The following is a 13595-nucleotide window of genomic DNA, read 5'->3' as shown; positions in this document are numbered from 1 at the left end:
GAATGCATATAATCTTTCAAACACATTTTTTTCCCTACTTTTTCCATCTTCTATTTCTCTTAACGGAAACAATTTTTCACAGTAGAGGGATACATTGAATAAAATAATTTTTTGTTTATTATTTTAAGCAAAATAAAAGGAAATCCAAAATATATGTTTCACAGTCTAATACCAATAAATCAGTGTGAGATATCTACTGGTAAGATGCTCCTGACACTTTTCTTGTGTGATAGAAAGCAGATTCTACCACAGCCTCACAATACCATCAACTCAATACCATCATTTCTTCCTCTGTCTGTTGCTTCTGACCAGCCATAGCTGTAATGGATCTGCTCAGAATTTTCTATCATCTTAACAGTCACTCCTTTGATATCACAGCATGCTTCATTTCCTCGTATAATAGAGAAGAAGAAGGTAGGTGACTCACTGTTCTGAGGAACTAATGCAAGCAAAGTAGTGCCTTCATGCTAGCATAAATGTAAATTGCCCCCAGGAAAGAAAAAACCCAGTCACCTCTCAGGATGTACTTCAGCTCAAGGGAGAGCTGGTGGCAATATCGTGCAGCTTTGTATTATCTGAGAAAGTCCAGAAAGACATTCCTTCAGCGTGCTAACAAAGTGCTTCTCATCCCATGAATTCTCTGAGGCTGGGTCTTTTCTGGGCAAGAGTCACTGCCACAGGAAGCAATATTGTTCGTTGCCAACTAAACGAAGAATTTCAGCTGGCCCTAGCTCCGCTTTCAGGTGTGCTGAAGAGAAGGACTACTAATGGTTTGGGGACTAGGCTGAGATCAGGGGAACTCCACTCCAGTTCCCTGCCCTGCTGGGCTGTGTGATTCGAGCCAAATGATTTAGTCTCTGCCTCCTGCAGTTCTGCAGCGTCTGTGACATAAGTCATCTCCCGACAACGTGGGGTGCTAGTGGGCATGGACAAAAGTTTGTGGTGGGTTCAGCGGGGACCACTGACAATATAATTAGCTGCTGGGAGAGCTACCAGCAAAGCTGGTTAATGCCACAGATCTGACACAAATATCTAAGTATCTCCGAAAGAACAAGAGCAAAGGAAGCGATGTGATCTTCAATTTAATGGCAGTTTCCCTGTTGAGAGACTGTGTGATAAGTTTCAAGGTGTAAGTTCAGTTTTAGGTCGATATATACTGCTGACTGAGGTGCCAGAGTGTGTAACCACTACCTCTGAGAGATCATTTTGGATCATACCACATGGATCTGCCACCTGCCATCTTCCAAAATCTTTCCCAGCATCTGAACCCTCTACAATCAAGTAATGAAAATTATGCACCTTAAAGGGCAAATATACACACTAAAAATCAGCAGATCAAAGTAGAATCTAGAACAAGAAATAATGTTTTCCTTCTTTAAAAAAATTATTCCGGGAAACTGTATGGCTCAGGGGATTGGTATTGGGATATGGAGCCTTTCATCGCTGATCCAAACATGACCCAAGTCAGTAGTGACCAAAAAAATGGTTACCGTTTGGCAGATGCTTTGTGGCCTAGAGTATTTGAAATGAGTTGATGGTCTTAATCCAGTTCCCAGTGGACAACTATCCACATCACAGAAACCACCACCACAATTGGCACCCTTATTGGCAGCCTTAGCAGGTTGGCCAAGGATTAAATAAGTACAGAGACTGAGCCACCCGCTTATGCCTAGCTAGAGGTTGCCCCTCTAGGTCATGGATGAGACACAAGGATGGGGTGGAGTGGGGAAGCTCACACACCCTCTGCTTGTGCTCTGCTGGTTTTGTGGGTAAGGAGAGGAATTCATTTTCCAGGGCTGTGATTCAGGCACCCTTCATAAGCAGTATACTCATGTACATGCATTTAAACATGAATTTTAAAAGAAGTAAAAAACAGAGAGAATTTCAGGATTTGCTCTCAAAACATAAGGTGCCAGATTCATTTCTGGGGAACTCATCAAAGTCAGGGTAGTTATACCAGGGCTGCATTTAACAGAATGCGTACAAGCAACCTGCAAAGCAGCTCTACTTCGAGAAACATTCCTTTTGCTGTGCTATGTTGTCAGTCATCGCTTTAATTATCTCACAAGATGTCTTAGAGTGAACATAATCTATGCCAGCTATTGTCAGAAAGCTAAAGCTGATCTCTAATTAGGTATACAATGGCAACTATCATGTAAGCAAAGATCTGATACACCTCAAAAAACTTATCTGTGCAATATGAAGAAAAGCAGGACTTTTGTTAGCACTGCAAGTGTTTTTTGTTTTGGGAGAGGTGAAATACACCAGTCCCTCTGATTTATCTTTACCCAGCGTAGGACATCTTCCTCAGTGAGTTGACGGATTTTACCATTTCTTTCCAATAAACAGCACTGTCCTAACAAAATACTGGGAGCTAAATCCTGCAGTTATTCAGGCAATGTTTGGATGGAGCCAAAATTTAAACTTAAACTAGGCAGCACCTAGGCTACCTGAGTGAAGGGCAAATAGCACAAGTTCTGCACGTGCTTCCCTGTGTGACGGCACAGAGAGCTCTTCCTCCACTTGCAGCCCAAGCGGGCAATGCTGGAGGAGGAACCGCAGCACCCAGGCAGGAAAGGCTTCCCCAAAGTCACACCAAGACCTTGGCAGCACTTGAAGCCACTTCTGTGCTGTTTCATTTTATACTTCTTACAGTATTGCAGCAGACATGGCAAGCAGTGACAGCTCTGCCCGAGTAAAGACGTGGGGAACGAATTCTGCAAGCAGCTGGAGGCCTCCCTCTCCTATTCACCTCTGACAGCCAGAACACCTCATTGTCTTGGACCTTATTACACCAAGTCTTAAATAAGAAGGCAGGAACCTGTGCGAGTATCTGACTGGTATTTTTCACTACCAGACTGATTTAACACCTAGCTTCCATACCTATAGTAAGACTGAAATGCAAGCCAGCCAGCGAGGCATTTTCTACCTACAAGAAGGAATTGTCATTTGATCTTTGCTGCAGTACAGCCCTCATATGTCTTAGTTTTTAAAACACTTCTTGCAAAATGGAAGTCCAAGCAAGTGCAAGTGGCCAACTCTTAAAAGTTTCCTTGTCTGTGACACATATGAAACAGAGTGTCTTGTCCCAGGGAACCATTTCCATTTGGTTTGGTTTGCACCTGAATTAATGCCCAGATTAGTGGGTCTTTGTGAAGGGAAGGTCCAGGTTCAGAAATAAGCAAAGTGGTGAGAAGTAGGATCTCTTCCTGTTAGCTGCAGGAGCACCACTCAACACAGTGCCTTGCCTGACCCTGGACGTCCACATGCTTCTGCCATGCCAACACATGTTAGATGTGAAGAGCACCCTAATAGAAGTACTTGACCTAAACTGAACAAATTTCCTAATTGCAGTAAGACAACACTTGAGGGTGTGGTTACCATAGAAAATCACACCCATGGACAGATTAGGAGCACCTGGCTGCACCTCATGCCTCCTAATGTCCCAGGGGCATGATTATCTCATCAGGTGCCACCTGCCAAGTCTTGTTGCTGAGGAGCTGGCTTTGGCACGCTGCGTAGTTGGGGTGGGGAGAGGAGAGGAGCACACAGGGGCAGGCACACATGCTTGTCTCAAGTGCATTCCTTAAAAGTGAGTATTTACTCTGAGGTGATGCCTTGGTTCTGCTCAGAAGCACGTCTGCGCTTGGGGGTTACGAAGGAGCAAGCTGTCGTTTCTAAATCCTGTCCGGCACCCCCGCATCCTCAGCACAGCTTGCGTTGTGTGTTACCGGTTAATGAACGTCCCAGAACTCGCCACTCTCCAGCCACAGCTTTTGCAACCCCTCAGTGCAGCCTATAAGGGACCCAAACAGATGGATGAGCCTGGAAAATTGCTTGGCCGGCAATTTTCAAAATGCTTTGCCCTTTTTCTCCCAAAAGAGAAGAAAGCCAAAGTGAGACACAGGCTTTATGGCTTCCAAAGTGCTCTGACCGTGAAAACAGCATGCCGACTTCAAAGTAGATAGCATGTGTCCAGGTGAGGTTACGCTGTGCACATTGCCTCTGCATGCAAGTCCTTCTCATCTCTCCTATTCTCTTTCATCCCCAGTTCAAGGTGTGAAGCCCAACCTCCGCACAGCAATTAGTGGATCATGGCCCAGCAAGAGAAGACAGACCAAACCACTGCCTCTGCCAGAGCCGTTGAGCTCCTCTGGAGCAACGAAGATCATAAAACACAAGACAAAGCTCTGAGCCCTGAGGTAAGTTACTCTCGGTCGAAAGGATCTGTCTGGGGAACAAACTTTCAGAGATTAGGCTAATCCAGAGTCTGATGACCTTTAGGTCATAGTGCAAGAACTTCCTCTTTGATACATCTTTTACAACATAACCAGAGTGACATTAACAACAATAACCTGACCCCATCCCTCCCCTCAGAAGCACCTACCCTGAGCAGAGCTCCCCAGAGACAGAGAATGGAGAAGAACAAAAGACTCCAGGAAGTCTACTAGGTATGTGCCAATTTAATTATTATGGGCAGTGCTCAGATACTGTGTTGAGAGGTGCCAATACAAGAAAACAACCCAAAACTGCAAAGCTAGATGGTGTACCCTTTAGGCCATGGGAGTGGAGAAAAAGGAATTTACTGTGAATCAGATGAAGCCATATTTATTTGCACTCCCACCCTTAGCCCGTTTGATAGCATCAAAGTCCACTGGATTTGAAGCTACTCTGACAGATTTAGCGGTAGTCCACAGCAGTAGGGAACAGATTTAAGCCCCGTCCTTTGCTCCTTGCTCACTGTGCTGTACAGTTGTGCTGTTCTCCATCCAGCAAAATCCTCCTCTCCTTTAAGGCTCAGCACAAGTCTGATTCAGAAATGTTCCCCTTCCTCTTCATTCCCCTTGAATTTCTCACCCTGAGTCATTGGACTACAATATAACTTTAATGCGGAAAGTTTTGTGGGTACGTTTTGTTTTCTTTTAACTTCAGAAAAGAAAAGGTACAACCAGAGGGGGAAAAAAAAGTGTCTCATGGTTGAGAGGACTCTTTTAACCAAGGAGTCACATGGCTCCCTGGCGAGCAGCCAAAGGAGTCATGAGAGATGCTGCCATTCCCCTCAGCGCTCCCTTAACCATGTCCTGCCTGCTACCCAGCCTGCCACTGGCCACCTCGCACCCCGAGGCCAGCAGCTCTCCTCGGCCAAGCCTCGCTCCGCTGTGCCCATGGTGGCTGTCTGGCTCCCGTGGCAGGAGGAGGCACTGTCAGAAACGATGCTTGTGACTTTGGTAAGAGGTGCTTTCCCCCTGCCCTCTCCCCAAGGCTGCACTGGACACGGTGGTGAAGTGGGAAAGAGCGATGCCATGTTTCGGATGAGATGCAATCATGCCATCTCTGCTGCTTGTGGTCGGAAAAGAGTCACTGAAAGTAATGACGTGGCACTTACGCCGCGTTTTCCGTTTCAAAGTGCTGTGGCAGCTTTTGCTCTCCTGCCCCTCCCCTACCTCCAAGCCGTGCCAGCGTTCTTACTGCCCTATTAAAGGTGTGGGAAACTGAGGCAGGCAGAAGTCAGCATACTGCTATTCAGCATCTCAGGCATCGGTCCAGTCTCGGACCTCGCCTGTCTTCACCGTAGAGCAAACCCCACCTTGGAAAAGCATAATCTTTGGAGGGGCTGTCCTGCTGTCTGGCCAGGGTCCAGATCAATTAGAGATGCACTTGGGCTTTTTCAGATGCTTCCTTGCCTTGCTGCCGGGGATGTTAGGACTGGTGCTGGTCCTGCATGTCCATACAGCTCTGCTGCTACATAGCAGCTGCTGCATTCTACCCCAGTGGCGAGTGAAATGATCCTTGCCCAAGTCACTTGAAATCTGGGAAGATTAATTCACTTACGATCCTTGAATGAAAGAAACTATTATTAAATTGTAGTCACATTTCATAATTACGTCTCACTTCAGCCAGATTAGGAGGGTGGATATGATATCTAGTCCCAGTACTGCAGTACTTTTAAATTAAATACACCTCAAATTGTTTTCCAGGCCCTACTTGCAGGCAGACAGTGGTTTATGTCTTTATGGCTTATACTCACTTCCAGCTTTGAAAGCTGGGCTGCCCCACAATGCCTTGCACGTAACGAGCAAATGCCGCAGTGCTTTTGAAGTGCTTCTCCCCTCAAAAAATAAATAACATTTTGTTTTTATGTCAGCTCTTACTGGCACCAGAGGCCATAATGATTCTTTCAATAGCCCATAGAACTGATTTGGGGGTTTGTCTGACATGGCCTCCTATTAATATTGCTTTCGCTGTATGTTCTTGGGAAATACGGCCACATTCCCTTTAAATTGTGTAATATGGCAGCCTGTGCCAAGGCTGTACTCGAATGGGTACTGGAAAAACAAGGCTTGTGCTGGCTTTCTGTTTGGTTCTCCTCTCACTCACACCAGAGTCACTCCGTTGACCGTAGCAGAGTCACTCCTGCTCTACTAACTTGCTAGGCTGTGGACATAACCCCAGGGGAGAGAAGCCTTAGGCCCTCAGGGCTGAAAAGACAAGATATAAGAGCTTCCCAAAATGCTGCACAGCTCTATAGTGACGGCCATCCAGAAGAAAATGTTTCTGAATGCCTTTGTTGTGGATTCCCCGTACATGCTGGTGGAAGATGCAACTCATCGGCATTGCCTTTGCACCACAAATCTGCCAGTAAAGTCCCTGGAGTTCAAGCAGTTTTGAAAGTGGTGCCACTGATTAGCAATGGGGTGGCTCTACTTCAAATCAAAAATCTGGGACACGCAGTACAGTGACCAGTGGACTTGGTGCCACTTCACAGGGGAAAATTCTTCTGCCACATGTTAAACATCTGAGGCTAGCTTTTGCCCTCATTTGCACACTTGCTATACCACTGGATGCCCTTTTTTTCGTATTACTTAGGAACTCGGGGTGAAATTTGACCTTGGACAAAGAGCCAGAACAAAGACTATGTCACCGTGATGATTAAGTGGGATTTTTGCATAAACGTGAATTTTATCCTTTGTGGGTTCCTGCCACGAGGGAAATCTGATCCACAAGCATAGGCTGAAAAGAAAATAAATGTTCAAAACTAACTACAATGTGGGTACAAACCGTATGCACTATTAAAATTATTTCCAGAAAAAGGCACAATAACTCTGATTTAGCCTGTCTTCGGATTTTCTAAAGAAAGTACAATTTGCTGTAAAATAATTAATAGGTGATAATCATCTTGCTGTCAGATCCTAATGGAAGATTTTTTTATGATGAGAACAACTATTTGGCCTCAACTATCTTAACTTTAGAAAAGCTGCCTATACTCCATTAGAACTGAATGAGGCAGCTAACTTTCAGCTCCATCGCATTATCAAGAAAACTGCCATTTAGGAAAAAAGCCCAAAAGGAAAGTGTGGAAAAGACAACTCAGTGCTTTATCTAAAGGTTTGTCCTAATAACATTTAGGCAGTAATAGAAGGGAAAAGTCATGGAAATATATTGCATGCAGACAGAAAAACCTACTGAGAAAACATTGTAAGTCTGTATCTAGAATTTCTTCACATTTGCTCTCATTGAAGTATTTGCAATGCTCCTTAGGCATGTGTTGTAGCAAAAGCAAACACATAGGAGTTGTCTTGACAAGAAGTAGCCATCAAGTCCTACGCAGCTCTCCACAGTGGAGGGAAAACGTATCCTTTTGCCTTTGGAGGAGGATTGAAGGGAGAGTAAAAGAGAAGGAGAGGGTGCCAATAACCCTTAAAGGACTGAAAGACTTTCTCCAGGAACCTGCCTTCCTTGGCTTTTCTTCCAGAGCACTCCTGTGCCTGAGCTCCTGGTCTTTCTTAGCCTCCCAAGTAATTCTAGGCTTATAAATCTGCAGCTTTCGGTGACAAGTTTGTTCAGCTCATTGCCAGGGTATTCACATGTGCGCGGCACAATCCCATGACCCAAAAGTCATGGGGATTTTGCTTTCGTGCGTAGATATTTTGATCATGGTTCTCATGACTAGAGGCCTGGCTGGTTCCCATACGACTCTTCCACGTAGTGCACTGCTGTATACTATATAAGTTATATACCTGGGGCAGGTTGGGGTAATGCTGTACAGGAGGGCAGTGAAGACACAAAGAAAGAAACAGCAAAAATAATGAGAAGAACCAAGCAGATGGACCTGGAGTTGCAAAAAGCCATTTGTCAGGTAGTTAGCAGGTAAAGGTGGTTTGCCAGCATGCATGAAAAACACCAGTGAGAGTCCACTGAGCGTAAAACAACGTGCAAGGGTTATGGGCTGAAGAAATCGGGCTTGCAACATTAACCAGTTCTGTAACGCGTGGTGTCAGCACGTCTGCACAACTCCTTTGATCTATAGCTGGTCCCAGCTTTCTGTTGCTTGTGGTGACTTGGGAGGACTAGAGGGCTGAAATGTATTTTGGGGGTTAGGAATCTCTGACAGCATTTCAGTCCAAATTACACCGTCCCATGCGCTGAGAAAACACTTGGCACCATTCTACCTTTAGCATGCCATATTGCCAGGTACACATGGTGCATTTTTTCCATTGCATAAAATGTGTTTGTCAGTCTAACTGTGTAATTGCAGCTCGCTTTGGTTAGCTCTTTAACACCTCCTTTGAAAGATTGTCTTCTGAGGGATTAGCCTTGTTCTTTGTTTAATATGCAAGTATATCTGCATTTAATCTTACCTACTCATCTGGATATTTCATGTTGCTTTATAGCCACTCGTTATATTACGTTAGTAATGCAACATATGTAAGAATTCTATGCTGTCATCCTACAAATTCTGGATGCTGCCACCTTTCCTTATAATTACTTAAGTCATTACTTTTTTTCAGTTTTAAGGCATGCTAGACATCTAATTCCAAGAACCTGCTTGCCACAAAGGCTTGAGAGTTGCCTACATCCAAACGTATTTGGATTCAAGGATATTCAGAACTTGAGTGCTTGGCCTAGACCATGGCAGAGAGAGGTGTGGCCAGTCACAGATTTACCAAATCTTTGCTGGTTTAGGCAGGGAATTTTAGTCTGGGTCTTTCAGAGAAATGGTGGACTTTATCTTCTAGAGCTACCAAGAAGGCATATCACAATCACCCTCCCCTCTTTGTGTGGCTGTTTCAATACATGGAAATAGCCTGTGATAGGCAGGTAAGCCAAGTTCACGGTGATTATGTCAGCCCAGCGTGAAATGTTCTTTATCTGTGTTGTTTCTGCTGGGCAAAAGCATTAGCTTTAGGTGATTCTGAAAACAGTCGATACCCTTTGGAGGTTCACCTGTTCTGTCTCCAAGCTAACACATATCTGGGGGACAGTAAATTTGAAGTCTTATGCCAAATCCTTTTATAGATGACTATCATTACAGTACTATGTAAAAGGAGTATCTAAGGATCTCAGTAGAGCTGTCCTCGGGCACGGGACACTGCACAAATGGAGGTCGAGAGAGCGAGCTTGCCCTGAAGAGTACACAGTCTCAGTTATAAGATGAACAAGGTACAAAAGCAGGCAAAAGGCAGATTTACACCACAGCCCAGGGACTGAGCCAGAGGCAACCCTGTTCCCAAAACAGCCAGTTTTATCACAGAGGTCGACACAGCCCTGGTCGAAGCGGGATAGGAGGAGAGGGCCAGACTGTATAGCCTCGACTGTATCAGCTAATGTGGGAGCATCAGTCACGCTGGTTGATATTAATGGTGAAGCAGTGCCCGCCGTCCCCTTGAAGGGTCTGCACCGCAGAGCAGGCTGGCTGTTCTCTGCTTGTGCAGCTCCCTCTTGCACCACACAGATTAAGAGACAAGCTTCAGGGACTGTCTCCAGCAGTCCTAATCTTTAGGGATTAGGCATGAGTATTTTCCTGTAGGCATAAGAAAAATATGTGTTCCTTCTAACCCGCTTCCCACAAGTGTGGAGAAGCCCTGTTGTAAAGGACGTGGAATTGAAAGGACATGGGATCATCAGCAGAACAGATGCAAAATGCTCAGAGGATTTTTCTTCCTCTACATTTCCTAACCAGCCAGTAATATCTACTCACTAATATAAATTATTTGCCATATTATGGTGTTAGAATATGTAGCCGCTTTGAAGATTTATGCTGCTATTACTACATACACACACTCTCTCTTACAAGTTATCCCCAATCGCTTTATAGCAAATAACTGAATTAACTCTGTCTATGTACCAGCAGATAATCCCCAAAATAAGCTTCTTAAGAGCCGACTCTCATGTTGCTGGTGAACGCATCCAACCCTAAAGAAGATGAGCAGTGAAAGGAGTACACAAATGGAAAGTTAGACTAGCACCATCTTCTTTAGAAGAAAATAAATATACATATGTGTACAGACACATGCGCACTCAAACACGCACTGCAAGAAACGGTGCCAGACAGTATTATATATAATCCTGTTTTTTAGACATTTATACTAATTACATCGATATTATTAAATGTCAGTTTTATACTTTAAATATGTAATTGGATTACCAAAATATGTCCAGAGCATTTAAATGCATCAATCATCCTACTACCAGCTACTCTAGCTGCAGTCAGTTTTCTTTTTCAGAAAGTCAGACACTAATTGCTTCTGGTTGTAAAAATGTTTACAGTGTCTCAGCGGGCCAAAGGTTAGTAGGCAAGCATGCCGAAGAAGAATACTTTATCAGATAGCATACTTACAATATAGAAATCAATCTTGTAAAGGAGTTGCTTCTTTAAACTAATTTTGGATGTAGTCTGCCATAACTTTTGCACACAAAACACTGAGGGCCCGGTGCCTTTTTCGTTCTGAAAATGAGATTTCATTTCCTCGTTGCTTTTTTTCATTCTGAAAATCCCATTTCCTCACGATGGGATTCTTGCTTTACAGCTTCTCTAGCAGAGGAGCGGAGCTGCAGGGTGCCGTGTCCCCCCCCGTGTCCCCCCGCCCTGCCCCGACTCACACGCACCGAGAGACGGAGCACGGACCCCCCGCGCCCGGTTTGCTCGTCCGCTACTTATTCCCCCGGTAGTTTCGCCTTTATCCCTGAAGGACCGGCAACTCCGACTCCAAGGAGTCGTTCCCATAGCCAAAAGATGATAGAGATCTCGGGCAAAATTAACATAACCATTGACGGTCCACGAGAGCTGGCTAAATAGCAGCTTGGGAAGCATCGTCCCCTCCGGAGAGCGAGGGTAGCAGAAACAGCCACCAGAAGATAATGCTCGAACAGGCTCTACTCTGCTTTAATCTTCAAAAGCTACCATTAGTAAGCCAGAGAAGTATATGTACCCACAAGATAAACACCACAAGTTCGCTAGGCTACTATCCATTAAGCACTGAAATAACTCCTCGTTCTTTTAAACTTCCAAACGGGAGCGAGGCGAAGCATCGCAGCGTGCCCGGCTCTCCCCGCCGCTGCTCCCCGCGTACCGGGGGCCAAACGGGGGGGACACAGCCGGGATGCAGCAAGCCCGGTGGGGCCGGGGGTGGCACGGAGGGACAGAGGGGACCGGGGGGGACACAGGACAGGACAGGACAGCCACCCGCGGGCAGGCTCTTCCCGCCGGCCCCGGGCGCGCTGCTCTCTCCCCGGGGAGGCAGCCGGCTCCGTCCCTCCGGCGTGATGGATGGATGGATGGATGGATGGATGGATGGACGGATGGATGGATGCGCTTTGGTTTGGGGCTCCGCTTTGTTGGCTTTCACCTCCTGATCCCTTTCCCTTCTGCTCTGCTGGACTGCAATAGGCACCTCGGCTCCGGCTCCGCGGGTCCAGCTCCCAGTGACCTGCCGCCGAGGGGATGAACTGGGGATGGCCCGGGGAGAGGCGAGGGAGCATTATTTCTCCGCAACAGCTTCTCATTGTGGCGGGGCAGCGCTCAAAAGATCCCCAAACAGTTCGCTCTAAATAAAGCAGGCATTGCTTCCCTTGTATTTCCCCTCAGCAGTCGCCTTAGTATTATTATTATACTTCTATAGCTTTTGCTTTCGGACCTTATAATTATGTCACACAGCAAGGGAAACCGCTAGCATCCCAGCATCTGGTGTGCGGTTTAAAACTTTTGTTTCAAGATTTGAACTATTTATAGAAGGAAAACTTTGTAGGATAGTAATTTCCTACGGTTTTGAGAAAAATATGGCTACGCTTATATTAAAAGGCTGTATTTATTTATTTATTACGACTCCTTCCTCCTGTTTAAAAAAAAAAAAAGGATAACACTGCAATTTTTTTTACAAGCTATTGGTCACCTACCAGCAGACATATCCCGCCTGTGAATAGAAACAGGCAGCTCTGGCTATTTGGTTTAATCAATAGCATCCAACCGAATTAAACCTAACGTGCTTCCATAAATCAAGTGCCTTTAAAAATCGGTAGCCAAGGCATGTGTGTTTCATTAAGAATTAAGGATGTAGAAATAGGCGTTTAGTTTCTTTTTATGGGTGTGTTTATTCCTACTTTTCGTCCACAGCGGTGGGTTATATTTTTCCATAGCCCACAGAAAATACACACACACACACACACACACAAACACACAGAGGAACACACGCACACGTGCTTGTTTATGTGCATGTGCTCCCGTGCATGCATACAGAGAAAGAAAAAAAAAAAAAACATAAAACGTACAGATCTATCAACCCAGATATAGTTCAGGGGTAGGAGCTCCAATCTTGCACCCGCCGGGGTGCAAAAAAGGTCCGAGCTCGGCACGGCGGTGGGCGAGAAGGGAAACCCGACCGGACCCCGCAGCCGAGGGGGAATGCGAGGCCCGGGATACCGAAGCCCGGGATACCGAGGCGGCTTTTTCCCCCCATCACAGCCGGAGCCGAGGTGAGCCCCTCCGCCGCGGCCCTCCCGGGCCGGACCCGGACCCCGGAGCTCCCCCCGGCCCCATCCGCGAGCGTCGGCACCGAGGGACGCGCCGTGCCCCGGGGCTGGGAGCGGGGGGGATGCTCCAGGCAAGGAGAAGCCTGGGAGCACCCCCACGGCTGCCCCAAAGCCTGCTCGGCTCTCTCCCGGAGAACAGAAGCCCTTGACAGCTCCCCGGCAGCCCCTCCGGGCTCCGGCGTTGCCTCCCCGGCCCGGCCCGGCTCCCCTCGGCCCCGCGGACAGAGACCCCCCGGGGGAACCTGCCGGAGCACGACGGGGGACACTCTCTCCGCAGCCCGCCCGGACCAGCCCGGCCGCTGCTTCTCCACCGCAACGTTAGATACAGATATAGATATTAAAAAAAAAAAAAAAAAAAAAAAAGAGAGAGAGACCGAAACTCCTTGCAGTCCCACCCACCGACTACCCATTTCCCCCACCCCTACCTCCACCCCCTTCCTCACAAGGAAAAGGTCCTGGAGCCGGCTCTAACCGCGGGACTGGAGATCCCTCCGGAGCAAAAGCAGCCGGCTAAGCCAGCGCCTCGGCGGCCGGGGGCTCTCCCCGGGCTGCGGGACCGGGGGGCCCCGCCGCCGGCTGCGGCAGCCCCGCTCTCCTCGGCATCTCCGCGCAGAAACACGCTTTCCCCCCCGCACACCCCCCTCACCACCACCCCCGCCCCGACGAGCGCGAAGCGATGCCCATCTCCGGTTTGGCAGGAGGAGGAGTCGGGGTCGGAGTCCCCAGGGGAGACGCCGGTCACTCCGTCCCCCCGTCGCCCCGCCGCCCTTCAAAGGTGCGCCGCCCCC

General features: G+C 47.2%; 1 protein-coding gene across 2 annotated transcripts in view; it reads right to left on the bottom strand.

Annotated features, from left to right (window-relative positions):
* The window catches only part of WNT7B (Wnt family member 7B), a 98173-nt gene that overhangs the window by 76906 nt on the left and 7672 nt on the right, over positions 1–13595 (bottom strand). The gene's annotated exons all lie outside the window — the stretch shown is intronic.

This window comes from Haliaeetus albicilla, chromosome 19 (assembly GCF_947461875.1).
Source record: "Haliaeetus albicilla chromosome 19, bHalAlb1.1, whole genome shotgun sequence".
Classification (NCBI taxonomy): Eukaryota; Metazoa; Chordata; class Aves; order Accipitriformes; family Accipitridae; genus Haliaeetus; species Haliaeetus albicilla.
This window is presented reverse-complemented; position numbering and strand designations above follow the sequence as displayed.